This window comes from Gracilinanus agilis, chromosome 6, assembly GCF_016433145.1.
Source record: "Gracilinanus agilis isolate LMUSP501 chromosome 6, AgileGrace, whole genome shotgun sequence".
Classification (NCBI taxonomy): domain Eukaryota; kingdom Metazoa; phylum Chordata; class Mammalia; order Didelphimorphia; family Didelphidae; genus Gracilinanus; species Gracilinanus agilis.
Genome location: NC_058135.1, coordinates 166030581 through 166053256, shown reverse-complemented (window position 1 = coordinate 166053256; position 22676 = coordinate 166030581).

Here is a 22676-nt window from a genome sequence, read left to right as displayed (position 1 = left end):
CTCAACATGTCATTCCATGTTCAACAACTAGAATCAGTCCTGCTGATTCATTTATTGGGTTACACCTTTAGACTTGCCTTGACCCATCTTTCTTCAGATTTAGGGGAGGACTTAGAAAGAGAACAATGGCTTATTGTGGGTGATGCTTCTTCCTGCATAGGTTTTTGTTTCTGTTTTTTAATTTTACCATGAGAATTCCTTTTTTTTCCCTTTCTTTCTGGCCTCCTCTAAGTGGAGTCATGGGCCTTGTGTTACTGCCTGGTTCAGAGTGCATACGGGATTGCATGGCACCGCCCTGATAGTCAACTAATTCTCCACGTGGGTTATGACAGGAGAAGAGCCATGACTCCCCAAGAGCCATCTGGTGTTGATTTTCAGGCCCAGAGATGCAAAATCAAGGAAGTAATAATTCTTATCTGGCCACTACTGCTGATAAAGTGGATTCACAAGGTGTTTCCACCCCTTCAAATAAAACCAGGAGATGAGCTAGAAAGACTCTCTCTTGGGGAGAAAAGATTCTATTGTAAGAGAGGCAGGGAATGGAGACCTGGATTCCATTCCCACTTTAGATACCTCTGAGCTACGACTCAGAGCAAATGAGGATTGGAAAACTCCCTCCCTACCTCACAGGGTTGTTATGAGGAGTAAAGCTGATAATAATATCTTTCATTTTGTAAACCTTAGAGCATTGTATAAATGTCAGATATTATCAGGAGCTAGGGGAGAAGTAATTTGTGTGTATACTCGAGGGGGAACACTTAGAAGCAATACAAGAGTTGTGTTTTTCTTGGATTTCTTGATGATTTTTGCTCTTTTAAGCCTTTGGTTTGATAGTGTGATATTATCTCAAGATGGAATTGGAAGAGGTGGCTCAGTGGATAATGATAGTAAATAACATGTATAGTGCCTTCTATGTGCCTGTGTTAAGTAATTTATAAATATCATCTCATTTCACCCTCACAATAATCCTGAGAGATGGGTGCTATCATTATCCCTATTTTACAGATGAGTGAACTGAGGCAAAGAAAAGGGTAAGTGGCTTGCCCAGGGTCACATGGCTTATAAGTATCTGAGACTGGATTTGAACTCTAGTCTTCCTGACTTCAGCCCAACATTCTATTTATTCTGCCACCTCACTCCACTGAACCTGGAGCCAGGAAGACCCATTTCAGTGCTTCCTCCTCTTCCTAATAGCTGGTATTTAGTGCTTTCAGCTTTCAAATTGTTTTACAAATGTTAATTCATTTAATCCTTACAATAACCCTCAGAGGTAAATGCTATTATTATCCCCATTTTACAGACAAGGAAAATGAGGCATCAAATAGCTAAATAACTAGCCCATGGCCACACAGCAAGTAGGTAGATCTCTCTGAAGCCAAGTTGCTTGCTCTATCCAGTATACACTTGACAGAAGTATTAATTGTGGACAAGTTGCTTAACTGTTGTCTGCCTCAGTTTCCTCATCTGTAAAATGAGAATAATAATAGCACCTATCTCCCAGGATTGTTGCAAGAATCAAATGAGAAAAATAGTTATAAAGCACTTTGCAAGCCTAAATGCCAGCTATTTTGTTGTCAATGTTGTTATTGCTATTATCTTTAGATGAAATTTTGCACATGGTAATAAAAATGAAGGCATTTGGAAAGCCTGCTAGTTCTTTGCCTGATACTGACCCAACTTTTCTTCCTATAAGAAGGCAGTGTATTAACAGAACACCTAGGATGTGCAGAGCAGTCCACTCTGTGCCAAGGGGTCACTTAGAAGAATAAGACACAGCTGCTGGGCAACTGGGACTCATGGTCCATTTGGGGAGGCTAAGGCATAAGTGCATGTGAACAAATGGCTGAGTAATAGGACATGACTGCCCTTTCCCCTCCCACCAGCCTCCTCTCCTCTCCAACACTGCTCCATCTCATTTTTTTATCCAAAAGAAAGAATTCCTAGATATAAGGCAGAGAGAAATGACAGGAGGCTCAAATGGGGCCATGTTTGTAAATCTCTTGGTAAATCACCAAGCTCCTTAAAAATGTCTGTTCAGTCTTATTATTAGAAACTCCTTCCCATCTTGTGTCAAAACAACTGGAAGGACAAAGATAGCCATTTCTCTTTGCATAATGAACAGGTAACTTGCTTCAGACGTACCTTCTCATTGCTCGATATTTTTTTTAGTGTGTTTAAAAGTCAGAAAGTTTATCCCATAACTTAATATTGAAATCTTGGTCTGCTTGGGCCTCGCTGCTCTTTAAGGGTGCAGATGAAAAGAGGAAATGTTTTTCATTTTTCTTGGCCTGGGAGGCAGAAAAAAAGGAAGACCAAAGATTAATGACCAATGAGTGTCCAGCTGCTGAAAAGCTCCATTGCTCTGACCTCACCAGAACATATCATATGAACTGTTCCAGAGCCAAAGACTTTTAAGGAAGTATAGAGAGAAGTAGAAATAAGATGATTTTTAAGAGTAACTAGAAGACCTTGAGAGCATGTTCCCCATGGCTGGAGAGATGGACCAAGACTGGGTAGAACCAAGGAGGATAGGTATGCAGGCTCATAAGATGCTTTAAAATCAGAATACATCATGGCAGCCAGTGAGATGTAGTGGAAAGAGTGCTGGGTTTTGAAGCAGAAAAAGAAACTTGAGTTTGAATCCTAAGTGGGCTGTTTAGTAGCTTTGTGACCATGGGGGAGTCATCAATCCTCTCTTAAGCTTAGTTTTATTGCCTATAAGACAGGAACATCATCTACTGTACCCAGGATTATGGTGGAGCCTGCTTATACTGGCTCAAGAGTTTAATTTTGTTTATGTTAATTTAATTTTATTTATAAATGATTGTTTAATTTTCAGCGTGAGTATTTATATCTCAGATATTGGCAAGTGCTACAAATTAGAACTTGATTTATTGTACTATTGATTGTCCAGATTTTAAAAAGTGATGAAGAAAATGTTAATTTAACGTGACCTAAACTGAAAAGTGTGGCTTATGTTTATTATTTTTTTCCCCAGAAAGCTGGTTGTTAAACATTTAATTTAAACATTATCACTGGTTGTACCCGCCTTAGGTAGATGCTGTGAGGATCAAATGAGATAATGTGAATTGCTTTGCAGACCTTAAAGTAGGATAGATATCCCTTCCACATCTTTCACAGGTCAGCATAAGAAATTAAATAGGAATTTTTAGGGAGTTTTTTGGAAGCTGTAGACTACACAGAAAAAGGTTTAGAAACTCATAAATGCATAAAATAGATGTATGGTATTGTATAATATCAATATTTTATCTTTTAATACCATAAATATATACAATTTCTTTTTTTTAGGTTAAAATAAGTAAAAAGTTAAAATTTGTGAAAAGATTGCAAAAGCCAGCAGATGTCACATAATGATCCAGAAATGTAGAGATATCTTAGCATTGACTATCTATAGCTTCTAACCAAATACTTAACTCAAATTTTACAATAAGGTACTATAAATACCCCATAAAAGAAAAAGAAAAAATTCAGACTTCTCCCATATGAAGGAAGGGCCTAAAATTTTTTCATTGATTTTTGACATCACGGGGGCACCTCACTTGCAACCCCTTAGAAGTAGAAGAGATACCTATATATCAATTTTCATGATTATCATTAGATTATCATTATTATTAACAACAATAGATACTATTACATATTAGAGTAATGATTCTCTGTATTTTCTAGAATAAAAACTGTGGAGGCAGAGGGAAAATGAGCAAATTATATTTTTATTAAATTTAGCCTGGAACTCAAGGCCATTTGCACCAGATTCTCCTTGGTGAAGAATGATACCTTGCAATGGTGAGCCTGGATGAAGAAGGAAGCTGGTGAGAACTTGGGACAGGCAAGATCTTAATTCTTCTGGCTTCTGGAGTCAAGATGGGACACCCATGGTTCCAAGTTCTTTCAGGGAGAGATCTCTGGAGGGAGAGAGATTCTGGGAAGAAGCTGACATGTACAGGAGTCGATGTCTTGGATCTTGGCTCTGTTTCCAGTTTACCATTCTAAAAACTTTAGAGAATTTCCTCTTGGTTGAGATCAAGGACTCTCTATTTTATGATGTCTCTCAGAGGGAGACACTCTTCATATTGTGTAGGAGATTCTAATCTGTAAATTTTATGATTTCTGTTTGCTGTCCACTTGGATAAATGGGTTTATTTGCTTATTCACTAAGTGCAATTGTTTTCTGGTGACTGGCATTTCGTGGGAAGATAATCAAGCCTTTGAATATGTAGTTTGGAGCAATTCTTTCCTGTTAAAAGGATAGTTAGTGACCAGAAGCAGAGCTTCTAACTAAAAAAACGATTTCTCTTAGATAAGCAGTATTTAGCAGGGTGGGGTGGAGGAGAGGAGAGGGGCTGGCTTTGAAACCCCAGTCTCTTACTCTTCTCCTGGCCAGAATCAATGTCTTTTGGGGAAAAGTAGGAAGAAGAGGCTCTAGAGAAATCTAATCACACCTCCCTGCGAACCACATCTAGGCAAACCCCTGTGGACACACACAAACTAGATAGGCAGCAAACACCCACACAGCCTTTACATAAGTTTTCTAAACCCAAGGTTGATTAAGCAAAAGTTCCTGCTTTATTTAAAATTCTTAGAACATAGCACCACACTCAGTATCTCATGTTGTGTTTTAGTGGAAATAACCCAGAACTGAGAGTTGGGTCTTGGATTATAGTTCCACATTTGCCACTAACTAATCTGGATGATCTTGGGCAAATCATTGAACATCTCTGGGTCTCCTTTTCCCTTTCTATAGGATGATTAGCTGAATTTGATCTTTAAGATTCCTTTTAGTCCTAAAATTCTCTGATCCTGTGACATTCAAATCCACAATTACCAAGGGCTATAAACAAAGCAGAAATCTTTTGTTAAAGCAATTATTTGCTCTGGGAATAGCAGTCTAAAAAGAGACACAACTCATGAATTTGCTAATTATTCTTCTCTGATTAAGACCAAGACTGTCATTTGGCTATTAGTGATAACATGTAGATTTAAGTATTTTCATATCAGAATTTATCACTTTTCATTGATTAACAAGACTTGAATCAAGTCACTCATTGGAACTCAAGAAATCCTCAGCAGTTTGGCAGGAAACAAGGTGGCCCATCCCATCTTTACACCTGTTCTTCCTCCAAATTCTTCATTGGTTATCTCCATTGCAGCCTGTTCCTGTCCATTAGGACTCTATGATCTCAGTCATTCTGGAATGTGAACAACATAGTAAACCAATAGGGAACTGGATACTAAACCATGTGTATCACATATGTAACACATATAATGTGTGCTAGGGAAAAAACTGAGTGTGATATGAGAGCATTTATGTCAGAACATGTGTGCAATTTTTGTGGAAATTAGTCCTATCCAGACTCACGAGACAACTCAACAGGGTCACAATAAATTTTAATTTAGTTGATTCAATTTTAACAATAATAAAATAGTTGGTAAATATTCTTGCTGAATTTGGAAAGGATGTATCAGTTTAATTGTTCTTCAAATGGAGCTTTGTACACTGCCCGAGAATTGTTGATTCAAAAATTTAAAAATGTTAAAAAAATTGAAAACTGAGATAAATTTTAAGCAAAGAAAAAGTCACCTCAAGTATCAGAAGTATTTATTGTTTATATGTTTAATGTATATATTTATACTTTTAAAAAAACCATTTAAAAGTCAGGAATAACAATTGACGAAGTGCTTTCAAGTTCTCAAAGTGCTTTACCTAGTTATCTTATTTGACCCTTATGACACTCCTCTGAGAGACGTGTTAGTATTCTCTTTTTACAGATGAGGAAACTGAAGCTGAGAGAAGCGAAATGATTTTCTCAGACTCACACAGCTATTAAGTATCTGAGGCTAGATTCTAACTCTAACTCCAAGTGAGGCACTATAATCATTATATTTCAGAGGAATTGCTTCCTAAAAGAGTTATTTAAAAATTTGGTAGTATACCAATAAAACTATATGTATATGGATGGAAAGACTGGGACCCAATAAGTCTCTCCTCTTTAATGTCCATATGTGTCTTTTATAACATTTTGCAAAGTTTATTTTCCCTCCAATGGATCTCAAGTTGAAAGATGGCACAATATCAAAGAAGCGAAATTAGAAAATGTATGAATTGGGGTCTGTTTGCATTTCTGTTGTTAAATGTAATCATTTATTTTTTGGAAGATTTCCTACCTTGATTAAAAGTAGAATAGACCATGAGCAAATTAAAATTTGAATTCTACAATTGCATTTGAATTGTATTTGTCTTATATTTCATTGCTGAGACCCAGACTCAGACAACATGTTTTCATGTATTAATATCTGAATTGAAACAGAGTCTTAAACTGACCAGGGATCCTCTTTTTTGCAATGCTCAAATGTACCTATGCTTTCACTAATTTGGAAATTGCCTTCAATAATGCAGATTGCAACCCATTCAGTCTATCCTTCCATAAGTTCATAACAAGAATGTCCACCCGATGTGCTGGAGGCCATCTTTGCCTTCTCCTACCTTTGGATCACTCTGGCCTGGCCCTTGTCTTCTCTGACTCTTCCTATGTGGCTGGTTTATCTTATAAGTCTTACTCCTGTTCTTTCACCATGTTCTTCATTGGTTATCTCCATTGCAGCCTGCTCATACCCACCATGCCCCTCTCCATTGCTCTTCAAGACGCACTTAGTTTTCATTTTCCAGAGGTGCCATTTTCCATGTCTCCCTGTCATATGGAGAGACTGATAGAATGTTGGTGTTGTAGAGATAGACCTTTGCTTTCTTGGGAAGCTTGGACCAGTAAAGGAGCATCCATTACTGAGCCCCCCTTTATTATTACACTTGTAATTTCCCAATGGCAACCCAAACTATTCTGTTCCTCCAATTCAACTTTGTGTTCTCCTTCTCCCCCTCTCTATTGTCTGTCTCAGATATACATGATGGAATCATTCTGTGGGGTGTCCATCCTTCAAAATGCATGTGGAGATCTGAGGATGACTGTTCTCTCTACTTTATCTTTCCTGAGCAGGTGGACAGGACAAACTCTTTTAAGTGATTATAAATCTCTCCCAGAAGGCTTTGTAAGGTTCTAGGGGCACGATACAATCAGTACAATTTTGTCTGCAAACTGGAACACCTGGAGGACCTCATCACAAGGAATCCCTCTGACCTGGATTCTGTGCTGAAGGTCCACCACGATGATGAATAACTTAAGGGGAAACCAACCTGTGGTTTTGTTTAGTTCCTAGCATTTATAGACCGCTTTTAGGTTTGCACAATGCTTTAACCATATTCTCTCATTTGATCCTAGCATCAACCTTGGGAGGGAGGTACTTATGTAACCCCAATTTTATAGTTTCTTTAAACTCAGGCAGACAGAAGCTAAGTGACTGCCCAGAGTCACACAGCTCCTAAGTCCCTGAGGATTTGAACTGTGGTCTTCCTAACTTTAGGTCTAGTACTCAATCCACTGTGCCATCCAGGGTTTATAAGAAATAAAATGCTTTCAAGAAACAATAAGCACCATGTAATCTTATATTCTCTAAATTTTTCAGTTAATTATAAAATGGTAAGGATAAATATTGCTTATGAATGCCTACTTGATCTCTTCTAATACCTTCATTGATGATGCCTTCAATTCACATATAAACAACTTTCATTAAGATTTTGTAAGAAAGTAAACAGGCCAGTAGACATCAGTGTTCTCTTAGTCACTTTTTGTGGAGAGGGATAATAAGGTCCAAGATTTTTTTGTACATTTTTGATATCTTCCCCACCTTGAGATGCCTCCTGTGTTAAACCCTGTTATGTTTGTAATAACAGGGATGTCGGGAAGCTGATGGTCTGGCCAGGGCCAGATGCCTGCAAGACACTCTCCTCCCCCACACAGGCTTGAGTGAGTGGGGAGGGGGCAAGTACTCGTTGCTCTCAAACCCCTCCTACTCAGCAGTTAATTTTCAGTTGAATATGGAAGCAGGGCAGTGACTTCTGACAAGGCTCAGCAAAGCTTATCTCTAATAATGTTCTCAATTTATATTCCCCACAGGTCAGATTGAGGACTGAGTAGAAGCTAGATATCTTGATGTTAAGGACTGAGAAGGAACAGACTTCTTAGGCTGGCAACTGACAGGAATCAAGCTTAATGGCTGTAGTGAGTATACCCAAATAATATCCAGGCACTGCTATCAAAGATAAAGCTTATATTGATAGAAGAAAGAACGGGAAAGCAAGAGGGGGTAATTAGGATTTGGATAAGAACTGGGAAGCCCTGAACTGTCGGGTTGAAGCTGCCCCTTCCCCCCCAGGAGGGAGCGGCAGACCTTTAGCTAACTTGCCCTCAAAGCTAATAGTAATTACTTCTAATATCTAAATAATTAAATAATTATTATATTGATGCTGAAAAGGTCTAATCCCACTAGACAGGCAAACTCCTGAGTAGAAACCACAATGACTTTTGCCACTATGGCCTCCCCGGCGAACCCCAAATCAGGAACAGAGAGATCTGCTCCCTTCAACTCCCAGAAATCAACTGTTTAACTCCCTACCAACTGCCCCCTCACCCAAAGTTCTCCAGGGGGGGTCCCCTGGAATTCTGGGTGAGGCTTGACCCTGTATTTTGCAGGAATTCCATGCTGCCATTTTCTATATTACAACCCTCAACTTTCTCACTGTTGTTGCCCCCAGCATGGATCTCCTACACTTATTCTAATTTGGCTGTTTTTCTTGCTTTGTCTTTTTACTTCCATTTTTCCATTTCTAATTCCACTCTAAGAGCCCTTGGGACTATGATGTTGGAGTTAAAATGGTTCCACTGTCCTTTTGTAGTCCCCCTCCCATTTTCATCCTGGAATTACTTTGCAATTATGTGCTCAAAGATACAGAGATGAAAGGGGGCCTTTGAGGCTATGCCATGGAGGAGAGCCTACCGCCCTGAGGTTCTCCTCTCCTCATAGGTGACCCTATTACCACCGTTTTTTGATGGACCCTTGACTTTGAGATCCCTCCTAGGTTTAAATTTTTTAATCCAACACCAGGACTTCGGCAGCTATTTCTTCTTCTTATTCAGTCATTTCTATTCTGTCATTGTTCCATCATTCAGTTGTTTAGTCATGTCTGACTCTTCATAACCACATCTGGGGTTCCTTCTCTGGATAATTTTACAGATAAGGAAACTGAGGCAAATAGGGTTAAGTGATTTGCCCAGAGTCACTTAGTGTGTAGATAGAATTTACTCCCCAAGACTCTCTTACCTGGCATGCTGCATGAACATAGGGAGGATAAAGTTTTGGTGTGACCCTGCCCCGCTCTCTCTTCTTCCCTGAACACCACTGAAGAAGCTGGCTGAGAGCCAGGCAGAGGAATCTACACACATGATCATGCTTAAGTTAGAATAGTAGGCTTTGAACTATTTTTTCTTCTGCTTCAAGTGATTATTAATAAACTTTATGAAAAATAAGAACTTGAAGTTATTTATATTAATTTAATTCTTACATTTTTGGTGAACCACTATGGAAAAAGAATCCTTAATTTTCTTTTATGAAAACTTTTGAATAAAGAATAGGGAGTAGATCAAAGACATGTTTCTCTCCTGTTGCTTCTGGCGCCCCGTCTGTCTGCCTGCCCACTGGACTTAGCCAAAACAGATAAGCCGCTTCCCACTGTATCCCACCACAAGTTATGGTAGTCTGTGCTCATCTACCCGCCTGGCCTCTTTGCCTACCCCAGCTTCCTTCTCACGGCTTCTGCTGCAGCGGCCTCCTGGGAACTGCTGATTCCCTGAGATTCCTGCATGGAGGGTGAGTGGCTGAATACAGCTGAGTAGCTGGTCCCCTGCCTCCCCCACCCACTACCATGTGGGTCTCAAGTGTATGCTAGCCTCTTAAACTTCCAGCTTAGTGCTCCCCCTGCGTGTAGAGCAGCACAGTGTGGGAAGCCACTGAGTCAAGAGAAGCTCCTTCCATGCTGCCTACCCCCAACCCCGTTTAGCTTCCAAGTAAATTTTAATACTAACCCCCGGGGGGTGCATCTGAGTGGCTCACTGGATTGAGAGCCAGGCCTAGAGATAGGGGGAGGCAATAGGTTCAAATCTGGCCCCAGAAACTTCCTGGTTGTGTGCAAGTCACTTAACCCCCCTTGCCTAGGCATCTACACTCCTGACCATGAAGGTGAGGAGAAAGCTTTTGCCTTTTTTTGCTTTCCCTCCCAAACTTAACCTTTGACTAAAGTCTTTCAGCTGCCCCCCATTTTTAAACTAGTTAAGTGGGGTGTGTCTAAGTATGGCATTTAAAACTATGGCCCAGACTCTAAGGGAGCAGTTTCCTCTCCATTTGAAACAGCTCTTGTTCCCAGAGAACTTTACTGAGTTTGAACTGCTCACAGCTTCAGAATTGCTTTGTTTAGTACTATTCCTGGGAGTGCTATTACTAATTGGATATTTTACACTTTATTTATCTATTTATTTATTTATCTAAGAAATAGTTGAGGGCAATTGTAGGAGCAACAGGATTTTGTAGACAGTAGATCCCTTGTTATGGGGAAATCACCAAGCCCCTTATAGTTCTGACAAAAATTCAGCCCCTGACTGCTTAAATTAGAGATGGAACACCTGTCAGCTCTTTCAAAATCAAAACAGGCTATCTTGTTTGCCTCTCCTCTAGGCATTCCAGATTACAAAAGCCATTTACTTTGTATGCATATGAATAGATAGGGATAGCTTCAAGTGTTTTAACTCAACTTTTGAAACCTCTTCAGTGTCTAGTTGCTTATTATTTGGCCCAGCTAGACCCAGTACCTTTAGGAGCATCACCATGTCTTAGAGGCGTAGCTGCTATAGTTTTGTTAGTAACTAAAGCTGCTGATTTAGTCTTGGGATGTCCATTAACCATAATTTGCCCACATGAAGTCAAAGCATTGTTGCTAAGATGTAGAACATAGGCATTTTTTGATCAAAGACTCAGTGGGTATGAGGTAACCTTGTTAGGTAATGAAAATATTATCTTAAAAGGCTGTACAGTTCTTAACCCTGCAACTTTGCTTCCTGATTTACAAGTTTCAAGAGAACCTTTGCACAGTTGTGAATCTTTAGTGTACAAGCAGGACCTATATCACTCCATGACCTACATCCAGGAGACAAGGTATATATAAAGAACTTCCAGCACATTGGGAGAAGTCAGCCTGCTTGGGAAGGTCCATTTCAAGTCCTGTTAACCACTCCAAGTGCTATCAAAATTGGAGAAAAGGACTCTTGGATCCATAGCTCACATGTAAACAAATACCTTCTGTAGACACTGAGTGACTGTATCTTGTCATGCTTATTGTATTTGCTGATTGTTTTAAGATTTAATTTTGTTTTTATGTTTACATATTGCTCTAATCTAAAATATTTTGTTACACTATGTCACTTTCAGTTACTATCTTTTGACTATTAGCTATATGTTTTGTTACATTATCTTTATTTGTACTATTCTATGCCTGGACTGGAGAAAATATCATTATAATAGTCCATAGCCTAGTTGGACAAACCCTTTCCATGGCATAACCATGAGTCCTTATGGATACTGGGTTTGTCACCAGATTCATTAAAGTCACATGTTGTCTAAACAGCCTTTTGTTACTTTTTGCCTTTGTTAATTGTCACATAGATGGTGATGAATGGACTCCATCAAACTGGTTACAACTTGTATCAGTAACCTTTGAAGACTTTAATGAGCTCTTATAATTTTGGGGATTTTGGTACTTAGAATGCGCATTAGCTGTTGTACTACTTAAAAAAAAAGCTGTTGCCTGGTAAAAAAAATTATATAGACTCACACTGTGGATCGTGGCCAAGTTAAAAGGGAATAGATCTAATTTTTAAGTGAAAAACCTTTGTTTTGTGCCTCTGCTTGGCTGACACATTATCATGGAATATGAACTATGGATTTTTGATTTTTTAAAATTTTATTATTGTTTTTCCTCATGTGCAAAAAGATATTTGAATTTTCTTTCTTCTCTTATTTTTTGTACTTGAAGTACATGTGACCAGTATTTTTGTTTTTTTGATTTTGCACTAAAATTAGTTTAAATATCCATTAGCCCTAATATTAATGCATACTCAAAAGCTTTAGACTATTGAAGCCTGCCATTGATTGTTAAATATTAATGGGACTTTGACTAATAATTGTATCTGATTTCAGAAGAAGGGATCACAAAAGAGCCATTGTACAGTGCTGAGAAGCACAAGGTGAAGGAGGCCAAGCAATCCCAGTCGAATTGATGAGAATTTGCACCAAGACAGAGGACTTGTTTTGGGTTTCGAGGAAGCGGTTGTTTGACAACGTCAGACACAGGATTTCCCTGTGCCAGATTCGATACACTTTCCCTACAATACTTCCCTATCCCTGTGAGTGAAGGTAAAATCAGGCCAGGGAATGCTTTTTCCCTTTTGCTTCAAAGTCTAGTCCTTTTTTTCTCTTTCATAATATGGCAATTTTTCTGTAGTCCTGGCTGCTGTTTGGGTAAGTGTATAATTGCTTCTGTGTAATCAGACTTTTGCAGCCCAGGCAGGACTCTAAATCCCAGCTTCCCATGTTCCTTCTCATGTTATGTGCTAACATAGGGAGGATATATTTTGATGTAGCCCCACCTCTTGCTCTGTTTTCCCATTATCGTGGCTGGGAAAGTAGGTTTTACTCAGGCTTTTACTTTTGTCCTTTTATTTCTTCTACTTCAAGTGATTATTAATAGACTTTATAAAATATAATACTTGGAGTTATTGGATGTTCATTTTAATCTTACATTTTTTGGCGAGCCACAAAGGGATAGAATCCTTGAATTTTTTAAAGAAAGCCTTTGAGTAAAGGATAGGGAGCAGATAAATTTTGCTCCTGCTGATAAGCTGCTTTTCCCCCCATGCTGGTTTTTTTTTCATTTTTCACAAGTCACTCTGCCCTGGGGCTCCTGGCCTAAATGGATAAGCTGCTTCCCACCTCTTCTACTGTCTGCAAGCTAGTGCACTCTGTGCCCAATTGCCTGAGGGTTTGAGAGCCATTTAGAAGCACCTTGTTTTTTCTGTACAGAGGGTGATGTATAAATCCCTTTCCCCTCTCTACTCCTACTGTGAGTCTCAAGCCTGTGCTAGCTGCTTTTCAGCAGAGGAACACGGTGTGGAGCAACCTTTCTACACTATCCACCCCAACCCTAGCCTAGCTAACCTAGGGGGGCCTCCATGCTCTTGGTTGTGTGGGTGGGGACTGAGGTGTCAGGGGGTCACTGTTTTTACCCCTTGGAAAGAGGGAAAGGAAGGTTACTCTTCCAAACCTCTTCACTTTACTCCCATTCAGTACATACTAGGGGAGCGCCACCTCCAAACAGAAAGTAAAATTGCAAGCATGGCTCACTCTGAAAGAACAGTGCATTACCAAAGTTTTAGGATGTTTTTTCTTCCTACTGTTCCTGGGTGCCCTTGTCCTTGCTGTTAGTTTAAGTAATCATGACATGCATATGGGAGATTGATCTCCCTATACCCCCTTGCATTTTAGCCTGCCCAGTCTCTATAATACATCCAATATGGGGTTTGTCCACACTATGCTCAGTGTGGAAATTTACCCCTGTATGGGGAACCCCAGAAGTGTGACCAATGGAATATAAATGGATGATGATACTCAGGAGGGGAAGGAACCTTAAAGAGTCTGGAGGTGAATTTTAAGCCTTTTCAGACTTCATTTGCCTTATTGATGTTAACTGCTTCAATTTGTTCCCCTCAAAATACTGAAGAAGCCTCTGTAACTCAGCTATCAGAATTGGAGAAAAGGACTCTTGAATTTAGTGCCTGTATTTTGTTACATATATTGTATTCACTGATTGTTTGTTTTAAGATTTAATTTTGTTTTTCAAGTTCACATGTTAATCTAATCTGATATCTTCTGTTATACTAAAACATTTTCAACTACTGTGTTTTGACCATTAGCTATATATTCTGTTGCACTGTCTTTATTTGTACCCTCCTCTATGACTGGACTGAAGAAAATACCATTATAAAAGTCCATAAACAACTTAGACAAACCCTTTTCTGTGGCAAAACCATAGGTCCTTATGGATGCTGTGTTTGTCACCAGATCCATCAAGGTCACATGTTGCCTTAATGGCCTTTGTTAATTGTCACATAGATGATGATGTATAGACTCCATCAAACTGGTTGTTACCTGCATACAACCTTTGGAGAATTTAATGAGTTGAAAATTTCAATTTGATTTTAAGAGATCTTCAGAAGTGATTATCAGATATCTAGTAGAACCACTACCTCAGATCATTTTCCAATCTTTGAGTTGTTTGTAACAAGAGGTAAGGGTCCATTTAGTAGCTGAAATGAAGTGTATAGCACTGTTGTATTCCCCACCTCTACATTTACTAAAAATGTAATGGATGAGACATCTGAAGTGATTTTCACTATTGTAGTCCTTACCTCCACATTGCAATGGATGTGACATATAAAGACATGCCTTTTATAACTGCTACATTCTCGTACTAGAGGAGGGAGGTTTCCTGAGAGGCTTGGTTATCCCGTGATGGGTTATAATCTCATTCAGGAGGTGGGAAGATTTTCCTAGAGGGCTTTGTAACCCCTAGATGGGTTTTTATATTTGTAATTCTTCAGCTTACTCTACCCTTTCACCAGAGTGATCTAGATTCTTGGTGATATTTTAGACCCAAAAGGTTTTCAATAAAATAAATGGGTTACTTGTTCTAGATTGCTGGTATATTAGGAAAGTAAGTTAGTCTGTCTGTAACAGGCTATAGGACAATATGACTGTCTGGAAAAATGCAATCTGACTGCTATTTGGGTTTATAAAAAGAATACAGGTTTATTTCAAAATCCAAAACAAGGAAAGGAAGGAGGAGCAGAGGATTTCCCTAATCTCTAAGTTTCTAACTCCTCCCTCCAACCTATAGGGGGTTCTCGCAAAACCTTCTTCTGTTTCTTGCAGCTTCTTAATCTATTATGCCTACATTAAACCCCCAAACCCTATCTAGCTTCTTGACGACTGCCCCCTCAATATAGTTGGTTGACTTGCTTATAGTTCAGTTGGATAAGGTGAAAGGATTGGCAAAGTCACCCTAGTGGCTCCACTCAAAGTCCAGTCAACTGTCTGGGCCTCAGCTCAGACAGACAGCTTTCTTGGTACAAGTTGGCTTATTTTTAGTAGTAGATGGAAATATATCAGGGCACTGGAACACAGGAATTAGGACAAGGCACAGGAGAAATCCAGATGAATCTGATCTCTCCCTTGGAGACAGATGGTTGAAAATGGGAATCTCAGGAGCAGGGCCAATGGCTTCCAACAGAAAGTCTGTTAGCCCAGGTAGGAAGTGATCCCTCCAAACTCCACAAGAGACAGGAACACCTCCCCCCCCCTTCCGACTCTTGGAGTCTCCTTAAATTCATTCCTTACATTCTTTGGAACCTTTCCTATTCTGTTCCATGCATGAGCTAACCCAGCTCTGCAGAGTAACTCACAAACCTCTGCAAAAGCTTTTTCTTTTGCATTTTACCTTTTCAATCAGCAGTACAGAAGTTGCTTTTTTTTCCTGGGTTGTCCTGCCAAATTTTGGAATGATTGCAGTAATAGACTCTGTTAGCAATATCTCAGCCAAGGTTGAAAGATTGGCTAGATCTGGAAAACTTGTGACAAGTATTCATGAGCTTCAAAGGTTTTTTAAATGTCACATAGCAACTCATGTGAATCCTAATGCTAGTGGGTTTGTTTGTTATTGTCATTAACTGGGCTATTGTGATTTTGAGAATTTTGGTACTTCTTTGAATGTGCATTAGCTACTGTGCTACTGTTTTAAAAAGCTGTTACTTGGTGAAAATTATGTGCACTCACACTGTGGATCATGGCCAAGTTAAAAAGGAAATGGATCTCATCTTTGGGTGAAAAACCTTTGTATTGTGCCTCTCCTTGGCTAACACAGTGTGCCACTGATTGTGAACTATATATTTTTGATTAAAAATTTTTTTATTATTGTTTTTCCTTGTATATGCCATAGAGTATTTGAGTTTTCTTTTTTCTCTCATTTTTTGTACTTGAAGCACATGATACTAGTGTTAATGGTTTTTTAAATTTTGCACTAGGGTAAGTTTTAATGAACATTTTAGTTCATTAGCCCTAATGTCAATGCATACCCAAAAGCTTTAGACTTTGGGAACCTGCCATTGATTGTTAAATATTATGGGACTTTGATTAATGATTGTGTCTGATTCCAGGAGAAGAGATCACAAAATGCCACTGCACAGAGCCAAGGAACACAAGGTCAAGAAGACTAACCAATCGCTGTGGTCTTGATGAGATTCTGCACCAAAAGAGGGGACTTGAACTTATTTTGGGGTTCAAGGAAGCAGCTGTTTGCAAAGTCAGATGCAGGATTCCCTCGTGCCAGATCCAGACTTCTATCAAGTACCTCAGTTTGGCTGCTGTTTTGGCTCCCCTATCTCTGAAAGCAAAGGTAAAATCAGACCAGGGAGATGCCTGCAAAAACCACATACTGCATCAAAAGATCCAGAATGAACTTTGGATTGTAATGAATTGAAATGAGAGGGGTTGAATACATTTACTCTGAATGTAAACTCTTATGCCATAGGGGATTGTCCTCTAATTGGCTTTTTGTCAGTGTGCCAAACAAACATTGGCTTTGCTCTCTTTCTCTTTTATTTCCCTCTTATCCCCAAATTATTGTAATTTCCCCTTATAAAGTGCAACATTGTATGCACCTTTAGTAAAAGATCTTTAGAGATATAAGCTGGTTATGTATAATGATTCATTGGGGAGTCTAGGCATGTAAATCTGGGAGATTCCAACATGCTCACCTCCCAGTGGAATCACAGTGGGGATTGGGTAGATAGAACTTACTCCCCAAAATTCTCTTACCCAGCATCCCATTTACTTGCTTATGCTGTGTGTGAACGCTGCGTGAACATATGGAGGATAAAGTTTTGGTGTGACCCTGCCCCATTCTCTCTTCTTCCCTGAATGCCACTGCAGAAGCTGGCTGAGTCAGTCAGGAGAATCTACACACATGGTCATACTTAAGTTAGAATATTAGGCTTTGAACTTATTTTTTTTATTTCATCTACTTTGAGTGATTATTAATAAACTTTATGAAAAATAAGAACTTGGAGTTACTGATATTAATTTAATTCTTACATTAGCTAGTAAGTGTATAAGGCCAAATTTGAACTTAGGAAGATGAGTCTTCCTGACACCAATCTGGGCACTTTATACATTGTGCCATCTAGGTGCGCTGTCTCTTCTTAGAAGAACACATGCCAAGAACAGAATAGTGTGGTCTACTGATAATGATAATAATTTTCAACAAGCCTTAAGGCTTTCAGAAACTTTCTTGATGGTAACTTGTTTAAATATTGAGGATTGTTTCCATTATATGCCATATTCTTTTTCTCATCCTTCTTTTTCTTGTGTTTTCCTCATTCTCATCTTTACTCTGACAACTCAATGGGGTGACTGTACCCAGACAGCTGACTCAGAGATAGCTCCCACATCAGTCACAAGTCTTTTTCTGTTTGTTAAAAATCAAACCTCATTCATTCTTGTGCAGTTATTTTGATGCTCTCCATGTTCTCTATGTGGCACAGAGGCATGATGCTTCTCTATAATCTATCCATTACCTGGGGTATGACCACTGCACATGCTACAGCTTCTTGAAACCACAGCTGAGAGCTGAGCGTTAAATGGACACCAGAAGTGATTAGTAGCCCTGTAAAGGGCTTGGCAAACCCTCCCCAAATATATGTGCTAGTCCTCGTCAGATGCCCATATACCCTAGTAAAACCATCTTGATGGATGGGCTACACCAAGTTGAGGGGAACTGAGAGGTTTGAAACCTATGGATGAGTTAGGGGGATGTCTAGCCTGAGCATGTGAAGACTTATCCTGACCAAATGGGTGGATGGGAATAATTGGTTCCAGCGGCTGTGAAGGTTGCTGAAGGAGGTGCTATGGATCTCTTAGAGCTTGGTCAGACAATGAAGACACCAAAGTCATCCACTACATCTGGGGCCAGTTGTCCTGACTTTTGTCTTGGCACTGGACTTTGATGACTCTGAGTTTTTTTTTTTTTTAATTTTTTAAACCCTTAATTTCTGTGTATTGACTTATAGGTGGAAGATTGGTAAGGGTAGGCAATGGGGGTCAAGTGACTTGCCCAGGGTCACACAGCTGGGAAGTGTCTGAGGCCAGATTTGAACCCAGGACCTCCTGTCTGTAGGCCTGGCTCTCAATCCACTGAGCTACCCAGCTGCCCCCTTTGATGACTCTGAAAGAGAGCGTGAGGCCGATGACTTTATGCAATTCTGCCTCACTTAAATCCAATTCAGATACAAGTCAAGATATCTCCCCATGATGCTACATACACTAAGACTTTGTTCACTCTGTTGCATTTTCAAATATACTGTGGGCTACACTTGCAGTCTTCCTTCCCATCCTCCAATTCTATCCCAGTCTACCCAAACATACATACTTACTTCCTAATCCTCTCTTACTTTAGGCTTAAAACATCCAGAGTCTTTATCCATGTTCAGTTATTTTTACAAAAGAATGTCTAATACATTTTAAGATTTGGTTTAATACAGTTAATGAGACTCATTAGTGGTCAGTTACTAATAGTAAAGAAAGAAAAAATAATTAGCAAATTTAGAAATTGGAGTCCTTTATAAAATGGAGGCTATTTATAATTTCATTGTAAAAGATAATCCATATCAAACATGAACTCTGATACTTTAAACTTTAAGGCAAAAATAGGAAAAGGTGAAGATGGGGAGGAGCATATGGTAAAGTACGGTCCAGGAAGGAGGAACAAGAGATTCTAAAGATGTGTAAATGGCTGTTGTTTTGTCCTTCATTCACCAGAGGGTGAACAGTGTTTTATTGTAGCACAAGTTCTCAACCAGGGGTCCCATGAGCTTGGTCTTTAAAAATATTTTGACAACTGTATTTGAATCTAATTGGTTTATTTTGCAAAAGTATGCGTTTTATTTTATGAATTTAAAACATTACTCTGAGAAAAGGGGTCTATGGGCTTCACCAGTCTGTCAAAGGAGGCACCATGACACCCCAAAAAGTTAATAGCTCCTGATTTATATTTTGATCCAAAGCAGAATATGACAATTCTAGAGTTGTTACATAGTTCCACATTTCTAATGGACAGTGTGATGCAGGAGAAATGGCATTGGAGTCAGACTCAGAAGATGGTGGTTCAAATCTCGGTTCTACAACTTACTACATATATAACCTTGGAGGAGGCACACAAAGCCACTGGGCTTCAGCTTCCTCATCTGTAAAAGTAGGATGTTGAACTAGATAACCTCTAAGGACTTTTCCAGTTCTAAATTCTATGATCCTGTATATTCAGACCAGAAGATGACTAAAAGAATAGGCTCAGTGAATCTGGGAATTTAAGATGGCAGCCAATTTCAAAGTCTCTTAAAATAAGAATGAAAAGATCTCATAAAAAATTTCCTTCAGAAGAATCCCAAGAGCACAGGCTCTTACATAATGTCTTTTTCATAGGAATGACCCTTCTTCTGTGTCAGTAAACTGTTTTGCAGAGATGTAATGATTTTTTTTTAAATAAGTTTTTACTTGGCAAATACAAGTGGAACTCTGTGTTCTGTTTTGGTTTCTAGATTTGAGTATGAATGAGTTTCCATCTTTGTTATTTTGTAAATCATTGCCTAAGTTTTGACTCAGGCATTTTTATAGCTATTACTGGTATGTGCTTAATGGTAATGGCAGAATGGAAGGACTTTCCATGCCCTTTGACAGGGCAAATGTCTCCCAGTAAAGCTTCACTCATGTCACCAGAAATAGCTTAGCATCTTGGATACAATGCACTACTGGCAGCCTAGAAGATTTGGGTTTGAATGCAGTGACTGGTTCTTCCTGAGTGCCAGGGCTTGCATATACAAGTCACTTAACCTTTGGGAGGAGTCTCAATTTTCCCACTTGTAAAACTGGAATAATAATAATAAATAAAAAATAATCTCTACCCTTCATTGTTCTTGTGAGTCTAAAATAAGATAATAGATGAATGATAAAGCATTTATTAAACACTTTCTATGTGCCAAGCAGTTAGGTGGTGCAATGAATAGAATGGATAGAGTGCCAGGCATGGAGTCAGGAAGATTCCTCTTTCTGATTTCAAATCTGGTCTCAGACACTTACTAGCTATGTGGCCCTGGGTAAGTTACTTAACACTGTATGCCTCAGTTTCCTCAACTGTAAAATAATTTGGAGAAGGAAATGGCAAACCACTCCAGTATCTTTGCCAAGGAAACCTCAAGTAGAGGCATGAAGAATTGGACATGACTGAAATGACTGAACGACAACTTGTACCTACAAGTACTAGGGATACAAATAAATATAAGCAAAGGAATTAGTCCTTGCCTTCAAGAAGCTTATGTTCTAAACTGGGGTGGAACTCAGAGACCTAGAGAGTGATGGAAAGAGCTTTGTAGATCTTAAAACCTACTTAAAAGTTAGCTATTTTTTTGGGGATGTTCAAAGGTAGCCCTTTTAAATAAAAACCATAAATAACCAATCCTGGCAGGAATGATGGAGAGACCAAGAGATATTGATTAGAGGGTCATTCAGCTAAAAATTCATCAAACCCATTCTCTATAGCTGGCCCCAAACTTATATAATGTAAACTCCTTGAAGGCAGGCACTATCTCACTTGTGTTTCCCCTATGCCCAGCACAATGCTTGCTTCCTAGATTGCTTAATGAATCTATATGGATTATGGTGAAACATTCTAGGAATAGTTTTCCTTTTGTGCATGTGAATTTTGCTCCAACCTATTAGAGCTAGGGACGATGAGTCCTTGGTGCTTTTTAAGAAAAGGCAGACAAAATGATAACAGCTGCTTTTCATCAGTGGAAACAAGGAAGCAAGGTTACAGATGGGTCAACTCCGTTTTTAGTGGGAAAGATTTCAGTATAGACTCCCTTAGGCTGCTGAAAATAATAAAAAAAAGTCTCCTGAAGGAGAATTTTATTGGATAATGGTGTTATTTATCCCTGGGAAGAATAGATATTCCAGCAGTAGTGGCCCAGCCTATTCCAAGCAGAACCAAGAGAACAGGAGGAAATTTGTGAGGTATTCTGTTGAAAGGGAAGAGATAAGGGGTGTGTGGGAATAAATGGTTATCCTTTCTCAAATCCCTGGAAAGAAAGATTGAGAGTATGAATGTGAAAGTAAATTTACTTGCCTCCAAGGCTGACTGATCACAGCAGAACACAAATCATCTGGGTCTAGAGGTTTGAGCCTGAACTGTTGAAATTGGGGCTAAATTAAATGGCAAATAGCTATCACCACCTCAGCATGTGGAATAAGATAGGAATAGTTGGGCATTGTGTTTGTTGGAACCATCTTCTACAATTTTTTTTAACCTCTACCTTTTTGTCTCAGAATCCATGCTTAGTATCGGTTCTAAGGCAGAAGAGTGGTAAGGGCTAGGCCACTGGTTCCCAAACTTTTTTGGCCTACTGCCCCCTTTCCAGAAAAAAATATTACTTAGCGCACCCTGGAAATTATGAAACTATTTATTGAACTCAGAATAGAATATATACAAAAAAAGTGTGGCCATCACCACCTAGCTGGATTGCTGCAGCACCCACCAGGGGGCGGTAGCGCCCACTTTGGGAATCACTGGGCTAGGCAATGGGGGTTTAGTGACTTGCTCAAAGTCACACAGCTGGGAATTGTCTGAGACTAGATTTGACTCAAGATCTGGCTCTTTATCCGCTGAGCCACCTAGCTGCTACCTCTTCTGCCAATTCTTGATGACTGTCTGAAATAGCTTAGAATATGGCTCCCCCAAAATAATTAACTTAAAAGAGGAAGTGTGTTATAGAGAGAAGTCTACTTGAGAGGGAAAAATGAAAGAATGAGGGGAAAATGAAAGAATGAAAGAATCTAAAAAGGGTCCTAGGTTTTGGTCAACAGCAATTTGCTTAGTACCCTCCAACAAGTTGTAAGTAAAAATGTTCTGGATTATCAGACTACAAACTCCATGAGGGCAGGGACATTGCCTTATCTAGACTTTGTACCTCCTCCAGTACCTAGGATGGTGGCAGCTTCATTAATATTTGTGAAATAAGAGAATTAATTACTCTCTCCTTTGCTCTTTGGAATAAGGGATTGATTGATGCCTTTATTTATTTATTTTTTTATGTCAATCAGTTTCTCATAGACAGTCACTCTCCCAGAGAATTCTTCATAACAAGGACATAACAGTAAGGCAAACGAATCCACAGGGCAATATGTCTGATAGCTTGTTTGCAATGTAAGACTCAATCTCTCTACTGAGATATTCTCATACTTCACTAATGTGGAGGATTTATGTGACCTATAAACATTGACCTGGAAATAGTGGGTGAAAGAAGAAGAGGTATTATTTGGGAAAAAAATGGACTCTTGGTTTGGAAACATGTTCATGTTGTCTCCTCTCATAGAATGTAAGCTCTTTTGAAGAATCACGTTTGTCTTTGTAGCCTCAGAGGCACCATGTCCAGCACATATTATAGAAGGTAATTAATAAATGCTAAAAATTTAACGCTTTCCCTTAATTATTAGCAAAGTCCTTTGTGCAAAGCCTAATCTCTGTCTCATTTGAGCTAATGAGAAAGTTGTAAATGCCC